This window comes from Alosa sapidissima, chromosome 7 (genome assembly GCF_018492685.1).
Source record: "Alosa sapidissima isolate fAloSap1 chromosome 7, fAloSap1.pri, whole genome shotgun sequence".
NCBI classification, from domain to species: Eukaryota; Metazoa; Chordata; class Actinopteri; order Clupeiformes; family Clupeidae; genus Alosa; species Alosa sapidissima.
Window position 1 is genome coordinate 32,308,803 of NC_055963.1, and position 17,935 is coordinate 32,326,737.

Consider the following 17,935-nt stretch of genomic DNA (forward strand, 5'->3'; position numbering starts at 1 on the left):
CCCATTGAGTTTAAACAGTCATGGTCTTTCAGTAACAAAGGTTTAAGTGGAATTAAATTACAGACTACTGCAGTTTCCCACTTCATCAGTGTGTGGATTCTTGTGATTAGTTCAAATGCAGGGTTGCCATTCAGGGTGTTGCTTTCAGTCTGTAGTTTCTCTCATGATTGACTAAAAGCACATTTTGGATGAAATCTACATTCATAAGTTACAAAGATCTAGCTTATCGTTGCATGTTTGATAGAGGAAATAAGCTGCTTCCTTAAGCCTTTTAAAGTGGACTATTGCAGTCTTACAGTCTGGAACTTGCATTGGAGTATCTATTACTGTGAAATGTGTTTGATTACACAAACTTCTGGATATCTTTAGATAAAATTATTTTTTCACACCCCTGTTGAAAGATGCAGAGATAAAGTGCTGACAAACACATCAACAGCATTAGTATGGGATTTCAAGACAAGACCACTGCCCACTGCATGCACGCACACGCACAAACACACACACACACACACACACACACACACACACACACACACACACACACACACACACACACACACACACACACCACCACCACACTCCTCCTGGGACATATTTAACCAATGCCAAGACAAACCTTGATAGCAGATGGAGGAGGGGAGATTGGGAGGAATGTAAGCCCTCCTTGGGGAGCAGCAGAGAGGAATGTGGAGCCACTATCGTTGTTACTTATCAGCGTTGGGTTTACAGGGCATCAGTACTCACTTGTTCTCCCTCGCGTAGATATGGAGAATGTTTATCTTCTTTTTCTCTCCCCCTCCCTCTTTTTCCCCCTCCGGATTTACGGTAGAAAAACACACATTGTACACTGCACAGGGGTCGAGTAGTAGACATCACCCGTCTTGGTGTTGTCAAGGGGAGAGCTGAGGACTGGAGGCTTATCTCCAGTTTTTGGGGTGAGGGGGTGTTGGGGAGTCATGAGGTTACCTCTGCAGGATTCTCTATCCGTGTCAAGATGGCTGGCTAAAAGATAGAGTTGGTTAAAGGGGTTCTATCTAGCTTTTGTCCAGAGAGTGCAAGGTAATGGAAAATGGTACCCTGCCAGTAAATATTTGCTTTTTTTTTTGAGGTTTTTGTATTTCTGTACTTGTTAGATATGAGAAATGCAGGTTTCTACAAAATTACTTATTAGGTAGGGGTTGATATTGCACATGTTCAGTAGTCCTCAAAGATATCCATAGTTTTAGATGACCTAAATGTAAACACACTTCAGCATCAAGGTTATATAATCAACCTTTAAATGACAGACTCTGTCAGACCGTAGAATATACTTAGAGAGGAACTACATAATGAACATTTTAGTGCAAAAAGCATAGTGAGCAGAATTGTTCTCTATCCTTTCCAAGTGTTCTCCACCTTCCTGTCGAAAGAGAGAGAGTGAGAGGAAGACTGAGTGAGAGAAAGAGAAAGAGCCTTTTTGGTCTGTCAGGCCACGTTGGGTCAGAGCTGATAAGAAACAGCTGGGGGATCTACAACAGGGGAAACAAGGCCCAATGGTAATGTCAGCTAAATATAAACACGTGCTCTGCTCCAGCCTCGCATCTGACCTCAATCTAATGCTCTGCCGTAGCCGCCTGCCTGATGAGAATGACACACTCTCTTGGTCAGAGATGCTCGCCCAGATTCAGAGAAGCCAGGATGAGTGAATAAACAGGAAATGAAAGTGGCTGTTATTTTTGCGCTCATACAATACGGGTGCTTGTTTACAACCCTCAATCTCAGATTGTAAAATACAAAAAAAAAATTATTTGGACAAAAAGCTTGGATGTTGCTGCGAAAATCTCAAGCGATGCATGTAAGGCAAAATCCCTGCAGCATGGGAGGGTAGAGAATGTTTCGAGAAACACACACTGACAATGAGAGCGCAGTGGGCAACCGGGGACGAGAAGCAAGAGAGTCAGAGCGAACACTCACCACTCTCCACAAATAACACTTCTACAGAGGGGGGCATCATTGGGCCTCTGAAATAGACCCTCATTCTAAATGCCATAATTAATACACTGTATGAGAAGACAGGATAAGAGAAGCATCCATGTTTGGCCACAGGGCAGTAGTTTTTGCATCTACAGTATAGCCATCTGCAGCCAGAAGAGACCGATGAGTTATTATATGGCCTGAGGAGCGGCTCTGTCGCCACATATTGAACCCTCAACCCTAAATTATAGCCAGACGACCATGGCGTTCTCATCCAGCGGCCATAACTCACACGTGCTGATTATTTCTGTCTCAGGGATGGAGCTTCTCCTGACAGACAGTCGGAAAAGCACTCAGTTTTGTGTCTTTTTTTTCTGAGAGAGTAAAACACTGTGGAAATGTTCAGTTTTATTTCCCTGGGTTTCATTTATTTATTTATTTATTTATTTATTTATTTATTTATTCATGTGTTTGTTTTTGTTTGTTTTTTTGTTTTCCCTTGTGAAATCAATTGTCCTTTGTGAAATAACTCTTTGCTGTTTGGTGACACGCAATGTATCTCCATGAGGCCGCCACCGATAACGAGTGAGTGCAGCGCCTCGGCCGTGTTCTCATAAATGTCACATGTGGGATCCCTCCATCATGTACTTAGGCAGAGCACACCCAGACAGTTCAGCTCGCTTCTCCACCCTGTCTGTGGTCTTGGCCTGCCGTGTTTGTGACAAAACTCCAATTACTGTCAGGACTTTTATGGCACAGAGCCAAGAAACATGAAAAAAGAATGCATACTTATGTGAATGAACATTGCTGAAAGATACATTCTCTCTCTCTCTCTTCCTCCCTTCCTCCCATTTTCTCATTTTGGCACGGAGGGAACCATACACTCCTTTTGTCAGCACAACATTTGTCAAATCCTCCATCTGTCATCTGTAAAACATCAAAGGCAAAAGCTAACAGCATATCTGTGAGACAATACAACTTCTGTGATGAAGTATCATCACTCAAAGGCAGTTATAAGACCCAGGAACATTTTTCACTCATCTGCTATGGTGTAGTATCTGGCTAAGCAGTAATTCTTGTCTTTGGTTAGAGCAGGATTTAAAGATGGATGTAGTTGATTAGTGCAGATGAATGTAAACAGGCCCACTGTTATTTTGAGTGTAGGGGATATTTGGTTAATTAATGTGCACAGATATCAAATCTGAGTGATTGACAACCTCATTAATCTTTATTGTGTGTTCCAATGCTGGTTATAAAATAGACCCCAGTTTTAGGATACATTTTCTTTATTTTCTATCTAGCCTACTTTAATTACAAACTGTCACTATTTCCCATACAATTCCCATGTCATTTATCATTATTGTTTGCAATTTTGTGGACAGATTATTTGTATTGAAACTGAAGTGATGGAATTCAAATAGCCATCGCATTATCTTTCTTTCCTTCTGCTGCTGATCATTAGATTGGCTGTAAATCAAGACAAGATCAGCAGTAGAGTGTTTGATGGAGAGCATTCAGCAGGCCAGATTGACTCTATATCAGTGGTCTTCAACGTTTTTCACGCCAGGGACCCCCAAACTGATTGAGAGCTGGAGCAAGGACCCCCCTACTATACTGTATGCCATAAAAAAAATGTCTAATCAACCAAAGATTTCGCGACCCCCCTGCAGTACCTCCACGGACCCCCTGGGGGTCACGAAGTCCCTGTTGAAGACCTCTGCTCTATATGGTTTGAGCTTTTGTCGCCCCCTGGAGTTCACTAGATATTCCACAGTGTGGTCTCTAGGTGGTGCTGTTTTACTATAAATGGCCAAAGCCATACTTATTCACCAAATTATCACCAAATCCAGAAATCAGATTACATCCATGGTCATCTTTCACCGTCACTTTTCTGATGGCATTTCCAAATGATATAAAGCTTTTTATTTATTCTTGTCCAGATAAATTGTTGCAGAGTCTATGACAGTGACAGCTTTTTAGCCAAGAGTAAGTGGCATCCAACAAAGGTTGACATTTTGTCCTGATTATCTGAGCACCCTGTGCCGAAGATAAGATAGTACTTTGAGATAATTTTTCTTTGCTGCAAACCAAATGGTTTAAAAAGTCACTGAATCATTTAATGTCTTTCACACATGAAGAATGGCAACGTTTTGATGTCTTATGCATCATCCAACGTGTCAGAATCCCTTTCATCTCTGGAGGAACCATCTAGTTCATCACAAGAATCTGAAAATGACAAAGCTGCATGTTGACATATCCTTGCTTACTCACCATAGCTGGAGAAGTATTCTTCCAAGGAACATATATCACATGATCATGATGGATACAGGGATGGTCCAAACACCAATGTAGTCATGACCAAAATGACTGACTGATTATTTATTAATCAAAACACTGTCTAGCAAGTTATTAATCATGAATCGCATTCCTTTAGGAGCACTGGCTGAAGACCAATGCCCCAACCCTTCTGAGAAGGCCATGGTTCTAGCCAAACTAGATTATTGCAATGCATTATTAGCTGGCCTTCCTGCTTGTGTAGTGAGACCGTTCGTATATATTCATGGTTATTGTTATTCTGTTAATTCTTTGTAGACTATTAATAATTGTTTATTATTTAAGCCATATGGTTTACCAGAGACAGTTGAGAAAGCTAAAGGATCTGTGGCTTTACGATAAACTGTTCATTTTAACATTAATGTAATGTTTATTGAGGTATTTGTAAGTCGCATTGGGCAAAAATGTCTGCTAAGAACCATAAACATAAGTTTAAACATAAACATTTCCAATTTACCCTGCGTATGTGGGAATTCAAGTTCTACCCTGCTGAAACTGTGAGTTGTCTCAGATAAAAAAAAAACATCCACAGCAAAGTAACTCTATTAAAATGAGACCTTTCACACAAAGACTTGAAAGGCAAAGCAAGGCAAGTTTATTTATACAGCGCATTTCATACACAGAGGCATTTTGATGTGCTTTACATATAGTAAAAGAGAGCAAAACAGTGAAATTGCACCGTTTTAAGGGTTGAAACCAGCGGATGTATGAAAAAGGAGCTTTGCAGGTGTACGGAAGAGGGCTTTGCATGCTTGGACAGGAGGGTAATTCAGGTGAGCGGAATGATTCTTCTCTGTCTTGGCCTGCTGGACCAGACCCAGAAATATAAATGAGCTCAGATGGCTGTCATTTGTTTCGCACCAGACCCGCTCTCTCTGCCAGGCAAACCTGTGGATGGGGCTGCAACCGGCCAACACAGCAGCTGGTCAAGTGTTCCCTTGACTCTCACTCTTTTTTCTCTCTATCTCACTTTCTCTCCATTTCACTTTCTCTTTTTCTCCCATTCCTTCAGTCCTCTGCTTTATTTCCCCGTCTCACTTGCACATTATCTCTAAAAGTATTGTTTATTGTTTCCCCTTTCCTTCCCAGAACTCCATCTCTATTTTTTTCTCAAAGGCCAGTCAAATTCTCGATGATACACTCATTCACTCACTTGTTTTATCATTTGCTCACACACCCACTCCCTCACTCACTCATTCATTTACACACACAAACACACACACACATACTCACACATACACAATCTCTCTCTCTCTCTCTCTCTCTCTCTCTCACTTCCACTCCCTCACACTTACAGCAGCTGTGATGCTTCTTTGCAGATGCTCCTCTTCATGACCAATAAATCACTGGTGTTTGAGGTATGCCATCACTTAAATCAGAGGAGATTTCAAAGAATATTGATCTCAGCCATGTCAAAGAACTGTCAGGCAGAAAATAAAGGGGTGGGGTAAAAGTGCTGGAGTAAGCATAAAAGCTCCTCTGGGACTGGGGGGCACCATTTAAAAAACAAGCCCCTTTGAACTTAATCCCATCTCAGCTTATTACTGACTAGTGTTGTTGTTGTTGCTGTTGTTGGTGTGTGTGTGTGTGTATGTGTGTGTATCTGTGAGTCTGTGTCTCTATGTGTGTGTCTATGAGTGTGAAACATTTATTTTTGTGTATATGCATGCACATGTGTGTGTATGTGTACATGTGTGGATGTTTCATGGTTCATTTCTCAAACCAGTTAGTGTAATACGTTGGTTCCAAACCATAGACCCCATTGAGGAAACCATCGCTAGGAAACAGCAGTGTACTGCTGGCAGGAGCTAAATAAATTGGATGCTAGAGTTAAGGTGTTAACCTTAATGAAGCCCTTGCCAATTCATAGTGCCAAATGTTAATTTAATGTGTAAATCTCATGTAATTGAGTTGATTAATCAGCTTACGATCTAATTGGGTCGAATGAGTGTAAACTAATCTTTTCATAATTATGGAAGAAAAGGAAGCTCATCATTCTCAGCAACTTGTTTGCAATCCTATGTTATGCTATGAAAAGTGTACCGATAAACACAGATTTATTTCATATTTCATGTCAGTGTGGTTCAATTAAAAAAAAAATAATTCAAAAGACAATTTACAACTTATAGTGGAAAAGAAGATACTAATAAAGTGTGGATTAAGTGTTCACAGATAACACCACACAGCTGCCTTTCCCCAAAGGTTTCTCAAGTATCTGGATTTATTTCCATTAAGCCTGTCAGTTCAGTTCTTAGGACACTAAAGCTCTCCCTGAACAAAGAATCACAAACCACTCTCTGAAACTATACCCACAAACAAGCAGGCCTTTTCCCCAAGACTATTTGTCTGGCATGGTACTGTGTACTATTAAATACACTGATATTCAATAATATCATTTACTACAATTTGCACAAATTTGTAAAATGTTTACATAAACATGCACATATGAAGTACAAGCATTGCATTGTGAGATAAGCAGATGACTGTATCCTGCCACTGAAGATTTTCAAATATCTCGAGGTAAGGCACCCCAAATCCTTACTACAAGAGTTGTGAATGATTGATAAATATAATATACTGTATTGCTTTATGCCATGCTAATTTTCATATGTTACATACACAGAAGACAAACATAGTTTCATTTGACCCTCGGGTGTGCAAATGCATGATAGTGGAACTGACAGAAGCATCTGTGCTGGCCATTCACTTGTTACCTTAGGGGGAAGACACAGAGGAATAGGTGGTCCTTCATTTTGTGTCTTGTGCGTAGCAGCAGAGTGGCTCAGTAATTGGTGCATAGTGACACTCATGCATGAGCTTGCACATGGGTAGAGATGAGAGCAGGGTGGAGGAAGAAGGAGAGAGAGAGAGAGAGAGAGGGAGGGAGAGAGAGAGAACACAGAGAGAGAGGGAGGGAGGGAGGGGGAGAGAACACATATGTGAGGCAGAGAGAGAGAGAGAAAAAAGTGTGAGCAAGACAGAAAGTGAGAAAGTCAAAGAGAGGGAGAACAGCAGTGACAGAGAGAGAGAGAGAGTTGCAGGCAGAAAGAGAGATGTAGTGAGAGGAGGGACATGCAGTGAGAGAGAAAGAGAGGGAGAGAGAAGGGATGGGCCAGATAGAGAGACGGAAGGGACGACAGACAGATAGAGAGCAAGTGAGAGGGAGAGAAGGGACAGGCAGTGAGAGAGAGAGAGGACATGCCTAATTTTGCCTGTATTGTTTCCTGGATGCTCGTTATCCCGTCACTGTCCTTACCCCGTCCTTCACATAAAAGCTTCATTTCTGCCCCAGAATGCATCGCCCCAGCCTTCGGCATGATAAATAATTCACTCCTCATCACTGCCTATTGTCCAAAGCTGATCAGTGGCGGCATCGTGCAGTGTGGCGCATTCTGGCATCCTTATTAAATTAGATCCTCATCAGAGTGAGGATCAGTCTGCCTACCTGTCGTCCCACTGGTTTATAAGCATAAACAGTTGCGCCCATTACCCAGCAGATGTTTGTGCGCCTGTTACCTTCTAAATTGGGAAGTGTGGCTGGTAGGAAATTGCAATGCCCAAAAAAAGTGAATGTGTCCTTCAAATGTTGCCAAGGTAAAATTTGAATGTGGGTGCAGTAAACAGACTTTCATATTGATTTAGATTGGTTTGTACTTTTTTCCATGAAGTGAAACATGCATGTATGTGTTTATATTTTGCATTAGGTAAGACATGCATTTTTTGAGGAGATGTATTTGTTTTTATGTTCTCTGGTCAATCACATTTTGTGAGTCAGTGTACATCTGTCATAATGGTCCCTCGGTCAGTGATTTCATGGTCCAATTTGTCATTTTGAATACAATGTTGGGAACCAAACAAAACGCTGATCACTGATTTTATATTGACTTGATGTCCACTACACTGTGAACCCACCGAAGCACTACCCCAGTGCCAAGTGTGAAATAGTGTTCAAGTGGACTGAGTTGTCATTAAATCACAAATACAGTCGGTAATAAAACACTGGTGATACTCCCGAGGCCTCGTTTCTGCTATGCTTTACACACTGTGGTTTAGTCAACACTGATAAATTGGAGCAGGCTGCATAGGCTCTGTTTTGATATTGATCTGTAGAGAGTGATTCCCTCTCTCTTTCTCTCTCTCTCTCTCTTTCCTTATACCCCCCTACCCTCTCTCCTTCCCTCTCCATCTCTCTCTTTTTCTCTCACACCCCATCCACTCTCACTTTCGCTCTCTCTCCCTCACACTCTCCAGCGCCATATATTCTCACACTGCACACTGCACTTTGGTCTGGATAAGGGGCATTTATTTTAGTGTTGGCTGCCAATAAGTAGAGCCCTCTCAGCCTACCCCACCACCACCACCACCACCTCCCCACCTCACTGCATTACAGCACAGGCACTCCCCAGGTCGTCACTCCATTGCTCATTAGAGGGGATGCGATCTGACAGGTTGTGTCAAAGCCAGAACGCTGGACACAAATAAAGCCGGCAACACGCTGCCTCAGCAAAACACACACACACACACACACACACAGTGCTCTCTTCTCCCTGGCTTCCCGAGGCCAAGTCAGGCGGCTAAGCTGCTCTTATAGGGGCCTATACGTCTCAGTGGCACAGCCACATAAACGCTAAACCCCAACGCAATTTCACCAGTCGCTAACAATAAGGACATAAACAAAGCAATTAAGATGTAGGGAATAAATTCTGTGGCCACTGTTGTTGTTGTGTAAGTGCAATTTTTTATTATTTTTTTCAGTTAGAAAGGCTTGGTTGGCTGGCCCTAGGGAACAAACGAGGGATAGAGACAGTGGCACTACAAAGAGCTTAGCCAACTCGATGAGCTGTTCTCACCAGAGGGGGGGGAACATGTAATAGAGGGATTTTTGCTTTCCCTCTCTCTCTATCTTTCTTTTTCCTGCTTGCTCTCTTGGTGTTTCTGTCTTCCTCTTTCTCCCTTTACCTGTGTCTCTCTTTCCCCCTCTCTCCCTCCCTCTCTCTCGTTCCCTCTGGTGTCCTGCTGCTCCATGTGAAGTACCTGTCATCTCTGATCGTGCAAATTAGCCACCGAGACTAAGATGGTATAACAAAGGCTCACCATGTGTGTAGTAGACAAAATGTGATAAAGCCACACGCTCGTGAACGCTGCTTCTTGGCTTGCCTGTACTAATCCACCGGCACCCACAGCCAGTGATTCGCACCTCCCAGTATGAACGATAGCGGTGCGCTAAAAATAGCTCGGATCTGTGACGCCGCACCCACGACTCAGGTGTTTATTTATTAATTTCCCTTTTTAATTTGTTTCTCTCTTTTTTCACCCCTTTGCAATCAGGCATCTGTTCTATTTTTTGAGTGCTTCAAGAGATTGTGAAATTGAAAAATAAATAAAGAAATAAAGAAATAAAATGCTGAGGAAAATGGGGGTAATGTACGTAATGCCCACATGGAGCAAAATGTTGTCTTGTGCGTCTCTTTCAAATGGCATTAGAGAGAGGCAAAATCATTATACTTTGAGAAAGGATTGGGTTAATAGAGTCTGGGATAGCTGTCATGGAGCCAACATTTAGACAAATGGCTTGTTTGGACAGACAGAATCTGTCTGGACTGGTGAGTCTCAGTGACAGCCAGATCAATTTTTATTTTAGATATGGTCAATTCTTCAATGCTGTGATCAGAAGAATCAGTCGTAATTTTACTGGTGACCATAAATGACACGAAAAAGTCAACACAGTCAGTTACACATAAAGGCACACACAAACATAGAAATACACAGACACAAACCTGCATGTGTGAAAGCAAGGCTTATTTTCAGAGTTCAAGTGAAGATACTGCTATCTCAAAGCCACCAAATAGGAGTGGCTACTTCTCAGCTTTGTTCAGTTGTCCTACCTGCAGTATTGCAAACATAGACCTTGTTAATCACCTTTAAACATCTTTATTTGAGTACAGCTGGTGCCTCATCAATACCCACAGATGTAATTTCCCGATGGGCTGTTGAAGACACCCCGTTCAAAGCTGTCTTTATTGAACTCACCTTATTACAGGAAAAAACACAGTGATATCCACACACAGGTAATTACCTCATAGATTGCCATCTAATCCAGTCGGGTGGGCCACTCCATGGCTCGAAGCAGCATTTGTATAGCAGAACGAAAACACCGTTTTCAATTTCCTGTCTTAATTAGTTGAGAGTTGAGTACATCATGGTCTGAACAGAGACGTTGAGCGTGCTCCCCAAACACTGGTGATTTAGGGGATCGTCTGACGAAGAGGTAGGAGATAGGACATGCCGGGCAGACATTTTAATAAATCCAAGAATTGATTGCGAAGATAAAATCCCGCCTCTTCATTATGAACAGTAAGCGGATTGGGAACATGGAGGCGTCGCCACTGGTGAATTCAGACGCTGAAATATGTATTTCTGTGTGCTTTCAACAAGACATTGAGATATGTATTTCTGTGCAACCGGCACCCACAGCCAGTGATTCGCACCTGGCAGTTACTCTAGAGTAGATTTCAGGGAAGAAGTTTCTGTTTCAGAAATGTACTCGAGGGCTATTAAAGCCTGACAAATTTGAAAGATCTTTCACATTTTTTTGGTCACATTTTCTCTCTTTCATGAAGAAAAATAAAATAGCAAAGGTGGTGTAGGGTTGAGGTCAGATTTAAACGTTTCCACTGATATGCAGATTGGGGTTCATTAGAGCTCATGTTGGAATCTCATGGGAATACGGAACATTATGCAGCATTGACAAAGGTCTCATTCCTTTCATGACTGCCTCTGTCAGCAATGTGGGGGGTTTGCTCAATTTGTCTCTTCAAGCTTCCGGGGACCCTTGCAGTTTTATGAAGTCAGTTTAAAATGTCATTATTTTTGTTCTAAAAGAAAGATGTGCTGTAACTAAATAACCCACACTGCTATTTAAACATACTATCGTCTACAGCTGTGAATGATAAAGGCCAGGATGCAGTTGCAATACATTATGTATATGATCTGACCAGATATGTTTTCTAGTTAGCAGATGATTGTGGAATGGGCCTAGATGTATTCCTAGGCTGTATTCTGTCTTGCTCAGTTTTGTGTCTGTATCGTGTGTGTGTGTGTGTGTGTGTGTGTATGTGTGCATGCGCGCGCGCGTGTGTGTGTGTGTGTGCGTGTGCTTGTGCGCGTGTGTGTGTATGTGTGTGTGCATGTCATGTGTGTGTATGTGTGTGGGACCCACTGATAACATACTGTAACACAGCATTTCCCCTGATGCCTGAGGCGGGAGAACCACAGGCCTGCTCACCCCTGATTGCAGTGGGGACGCCACCCATTGATTGCATTGATCTTGCAGGTTCGCTTTCACCACCGGATTAGTGGAGGCACGATTCTCCCAAAGGTGCCGTGATGGGCGACAGAAAGAAAGACATTTTCCACACACGTCTCCCTTGTCTCCCACTTCTCCTATGTCACGTCTCCTTCTCTTTCCCTCTTTTCTCCTCTTCTCTCCTTGGCTCTCCCATCCTCTCCTCTCCCCTGCTTTACACTGACTGTGATTAGAGTTTCACCAGCCAAACTTGGCTCTCACAGGTGTCGTGCCAACACTCCCAGTGAACGCATTTGGACACCACAACGTTCCTTTGGCAAAAGGTTGTCTGGCGAGACTTTCGACAAAAAGAATCCGTTCTTGGCCCCCTTATTTTCTGCACAGCCTTTTCGCTCGACGACAAATGCGAGATCTGAGCTATAATTTCATGTCTCTGGAAAGACAAGGCAGTACGGTTCTCGCGCTCCTGCGAGTAGACGCGCCGCGGCAGAGGAGACAGTCCTAATTCCTCCTCTGATCGCTCCTGTTCTAGTGGCCCTGATTACAAGCGAGCTACTCTCACGAGAGGCTCGAGTACTCCGTGGTGCATTATTTACAGCGCATAATTAAAGCACACGGCTCTGCTGTTATACAGTCTTTAAAAGAAGCCCGGCTTCTAACGAGCTCCTCTAATAAGCCACTTCTTGCATGCTGAGAGAAAAAAAACTGGAAATTTGAAGAAAATTTCAACAGTTTCTAATTGCCCAGATGGTCCTATACGTTTGTAGGGGATGATGCACGCATGGACGTAAGACTCAAGAGTGCATCTGAAATCTGAGAGTTTTCTATCTGCAATGGCAGAGGCATTTTAACAAGTCCTCCACTTTACTGAAGAGACCTATATTAGTCACCTTCACTTATGAGAGATAGAGTTCACAGTTCACGGTTGATCAAAGGCTCAACTGCATGTAGGTAAGACATTGACCGAATTTTCCAGACATTTTTTCTTTATGTCTTCATCATTTTCATGAAATGGGCACAAATGTCCCTGCCACATCTTCATCTCTTATGTCACCAGGGACACACACATAGTCATTTCAAGCAAATCGACTATCCAAGCTCATTCAGAGCTTCTTGAAAGACTTGTCAACCTGTTGACATGGTTTTATCCACATAGAAATCAGGCAATAGTGATTGGTTATACTATCACAATAGTAGACTAATTCAATACTAGACTAAATTTACCATCTGCTAATTCCCGAGAGCCAACAACTAAGGACAAAGCCATTGCCATTTAATCTCTACGGGTCTAAAGTCACTGACTTTTGGATTTGGACAGAACGGTCCATCTATTCCAATAGGACCAAAGGAACTGTTGCCAAATAAGTAACATTTTCAGTACTAGTACTGCTGAAATGGTTGATTATTCATGAGTGGTGTGTTTAAAACAAACTTTTTAAGCAATTGGTTGGACAGTATTTTAGACATATTTTTTTAGACATTATTATACATATTTGTCACTGTCAAAAGGCCAAACCTGTCAAACATTTTACACATGGTATCTACAAAGCCAAACCACAGAATTTATTTACACAAGAGTCTGTCTTTACAGCACATGCTGAGGAAATACTGTAGGTCTCTGCAAACGGCAGTGAGTGTGGAGAAACCATTCACATTTACTAGACAGGCACATGCATAACAAATACACAGACAAATCACAAATATACACACGCACACACACACATCCATACTCTCTCTCTTTTAAACACACACACACATACATGCAGACACACACACTCACACACCCACAAAAACACAAAACATGTTTCCACAGTAAAATTCTCAGCCAGCTCTCAATCAGTACTGTCAACATGAGATGATCTTCCAGCAGTTTCCTGATGCAGTCTGCGTGGCAGGTGTGAAGAGGAAGGATGTGAATTGAACTCTTTGTGTGAAGATCTCGGTGTGAAGTCTGCAAGCCTAACAAAGGCGCCATGCTACCCGTACCAGCGCGAGTGTAGAGATATATTCATTAGACTCTGACCCCTCTGAGATCTTCACCGTCACTTTCTCTTCTGATCAAAATCTCACTTTATTGAATTGAATTATTGAATTTCACTTTGAATAAAAAAAACAATATGCAGTATGCGCCCTCGCTGTGGCAGGGGACGAGGGTGTAAGACAACATGCCAATACCAAACGCATCCCGTCAGAGGTTAATGAAATGATGTCGTCTGCCTGGCTTGGTGTTAGGCAGAGGAGGAGCACGGTGTTGCCAGACTCTGCTGATGACTCTGCTGATCTTACGCTTAGGTCCACCGACACCACAGCCGCTACCCGAGGGGACTTGGCATTTAATTACCCTCAGAACATCAGCCCAGTTTATTATAGGCATCCGAACACCACACACACACACTCACACAGACACTCTGCGTGTGTGTAGAGATAGAGAGACAAAGCTGAAAGAGAGAGCAGAAAGGTGAAAGAGAGAGAGAAAGAGCAAGAAAGAGGAGAGAGAAAGAAATGAGAAAAAAGAGTAGAGCAGAGAGAGAGAGAGAGAAGACCAAAAGCTCTGAGAGGGATAGAAAGGGAGAGAGCAAGAAAGTGAGAGAAGGAGAGGGAGGGAGAGAGAGAGAGAGTGAGAGTAAAGAGCCAATGCAATGAGAGAGCAGTGAGAGAGAAAGAGAGAAAGAAAGAGAAGAGAGAGGGAAAAATTAAGATGGGGCGTAAGAGAAAAGCAGACATAATTCTTGTTGACACGTCTATTCATTATGAAATCACACTCAGTTTCGGAGTGTGTGGGGCCCAGGGCGAACACAGTAAGTTAATCCTGTAACTTGTGGGATTTCACTCCTTCCAAGACAAGAAGGGCTGGGTTAGGCTTCAGGACGTCTTTCATACGTCATCCATCTGCAGACATACATTTACTGCCGCCTATCATCAGCTAGCGCCCCACATTTAGCCTCTGTCATCTGTCTAGACGGTGAATGCTAATAGTAAATCTTCAGACACACAAGATTCATGCCAGATAATATGGCAGCGATCAAAGAGCTACAATATATGACACATCCATTACATTTATCTGCAAAAACACACGCAATAGAATCATAGATTATGAAAGCTAGTCTTGACCCGTGAAGGTCACTGGAGAGAAAGCCTGTGACAGTGAACTGAGACCATCGCGTCACTCATTTGGCCATTAATATCAGGCTCACCTGGGAGGCTGGTGGAGACAGAAAATAATGTCTTTCTTCCCAGAAAATGACCTTTTTTTCTTTTCTTTTTGTCTCTCTCCTTCAGTGTCTGCCCTCGCTCTTTTCCCACGTTCCTTTGATCACGAAAATCATGAGGTCCACTCTCATGGAGAACACTGTTACTAATTAGCAGATGGTCAGTCTTTGTTCTTCATTTACATCGATTTCCCAGCATTTGATGTGCCTGTTGTGCCAGGTGATGGCCCAATGAGAACACCCCTCTCGAGGAAGAAAGGAGAGCAAAAAGCACCTGCTCTCAACAGGCCTCCTAGAGAGAGAGGCGTACCTCAACCTCATTATATTAGGATAAACTGACTGATGTCCAGTGGGGAAAAAATACAATAGTCCTGATTGAATCCGAATCAGATTTTATTCACCAAATATGTTGACACATAAAAGCAATTTGGTTCTGGCTATTGGTGTCCCTCTAGCAGTAAATAGACAATAGCAATGTATAGATTGACAATACCGCAATTTCCTGAGTATTAGCGACATCGTGTATAAACCGCATGATAGTGGTTTATGCAAATAAAAGAATAAATCTGTGTATTGACCACAGCCGTGTATTAAAAACAGTGCCAAATGGTTAAATGAATCTGAATCAGATCGTGCTTTAAAAGAAGAATGAAGAAATTAAAGCAAAATCAATGTATAAACCTCAGTTAATCATTGAGTGTAGGCCTACTGTGTCTGCAAGTAAGACATAGTCCGATATACTTTTCCTATAGGGACAGTTAACAAAATTCTATTGTGTATATTAGTCAGTATATTATACTGCAAAACACTATATTTTTCTTACACATTTATAATAGTGTGCATACTGTATGCATTTTTCACTCCATTGACACTTGTTATTTTTTAGTATTTTGTCGGGCCGTTGCTATAAAAGGAGCATTTTACGTCAAGGGATAAGGCTTAGCTATTCTGTGCCTATTACAGAAATGTCATCTTACATGGCACAAATGATATAAGCCCAATTAGTCGCGCTTACTGCGTGAACATGATGGACAGTAAACAAAACAGGTACTTCCAAATAGTACACAGTGTATTCCTGGAGCTAGACTGCAAAAACAGCAGTCATTATGAGCTGCTGGTCCCATTTGATTCAGGAATGAACCTGAAAAAAATTAATTAAATTCATGCGATTAAATTAAATTGAATTAATCATCTACATGGCAATTTAAAAGAAGTGTAATTTTCCATAAATTATTTGTTATTGTTATATCTGAAATTATATGCCATCCTTACCAAGACATTGTGAGACACTTTGAAAAGTCAAACAGCAAGACAGCAAACTGGCTACATGCTAATACCAATGATTACTGCTGCTTAGCATTGCACCATTCATTATGACTCCTGTGGCTTGCCAAGACAGACTTCACTCAATCTCACCCTTCTAGCCTTCTCTCACTGCACCCTGCCTAACGTTGGGGTGGTGACCATTGCATGAATGTGAATAAATAAAGCTGTTTTCCCTCTGTGCTGGGCAGGAGGCTCATGGGCGAGACAGCTGTAGAGGTCGTGTGGTGAGGCCTGGCGTTGGAGCGCAAGGCTGAAGTGTGTGTTGGTTTTCCTTGATGCCCACTTCATCTGCACTCAGAGCAGGATTTATGGGGGCGCAATGGACGTTTCATCACAGACACGCCGTGGACCTCGGGGCATTCATCACGCCGCCACCACCACCGTCAGCGCCACCAGCGCCTCATGGAGCCAGCCTGCCTGGGAGCGCTAGCAATCCTGCAGTTAAGCGCTCGCCAGGAATCACATGAATCACTGGCAGGACCAATCTCAATCCAATATGAGTGGGCTGATAGCAACATTTAAAAAGGCACCAGCACCACCCCTCCTTACTGTAAACACACACGCACTCACACACACACACACAAATAAACACACATACAAACTCATAGACATACACACACACACACACACATATACAAACTCATAGATACATACACACACACACACCACATAGCAGTATGTATATAGACATACATATACTGATATAAACACATAGACGCACACATACACACATATAAATGCCCCCTCAACACACACATATATCCTTCTATCCTCAACCATAGCCCTCCCCCCCCCCCCCCGGTGCACTGGGCCATTTTTATTTCTCATGAAGTTCATCTGTGATAATGTTGGCTGGGGGTGACAGGCAACCAATGATTAATCAGAGGGGGTTCACAAGTGCAGCCCACACAACAGCAATGACTGCGCTGATAAATGTCCCCTGACTCCAACTGTGTACAGCCCAGCACCCCTGCAGCAGCTCCCTCTGGCCCAGTGAAGGCTCAGACAAATCCAGATCATGGGTCTGGAAGATTTGGTCCATATCTGGATCATGGATCGAGCAGATTTAGAATGGATTTGGTCCAGCTCTGAATCATAGATCAAGCTTATTTAGAATGGATTCGGTCCAGATCTGGATCATAGATCGAGCATATCTAGAATGGATTTGGTCCGGATCTGGATCATGTATTGAGCATATCTAGAATGGATTTGGTCCAGATCTGGATCGAACAGATCTAGAATAGATTTGGCTCAGAGCTGCATGATAGATATAGAAGCAGATTAGAGCAAGGTCTTAAGGAAGTTCAGCAAGCAGAGGCTAGCATTTGGTTTTCTTTTAAATTAAATTATTGTGTAAACATCACAAATGTTTCAATTCAAACAGTGAGCCTTCATGTTAGTCTGGCATTTTGAGGAAATGTTGAAAAACCTCAGGCCACTTGCATGTGTTTGCTAGTAAAATCAAGTCAAAGGACTTGAGCAGGCGTTCACAAATGTTTGCCTTTGTTTGATCATTTGAACACTCTGGGTTTGGATCGAACAGATTCGGTTAAGATGTTGTCCAGATTTATATGTATAAGTATAAGTATATATACTTTTTTGATCCCGTGAGGAAAATTTGGTCTCTGCATTTAACCCAATCGGTGAATTAGTGAAACACAAACAGCACACAGTGAGGTGAAGCACACACTAATCCCGGCGCAGTAAGGTGCCTGCTTCAATGGCGGCGCTCGGGGAGCAGTGAGGGGTTAGGTGCCTTGCTCAAGGGCACTTCAGCCGCAGCCCACTGGTCGGGGCTCGAACCGGC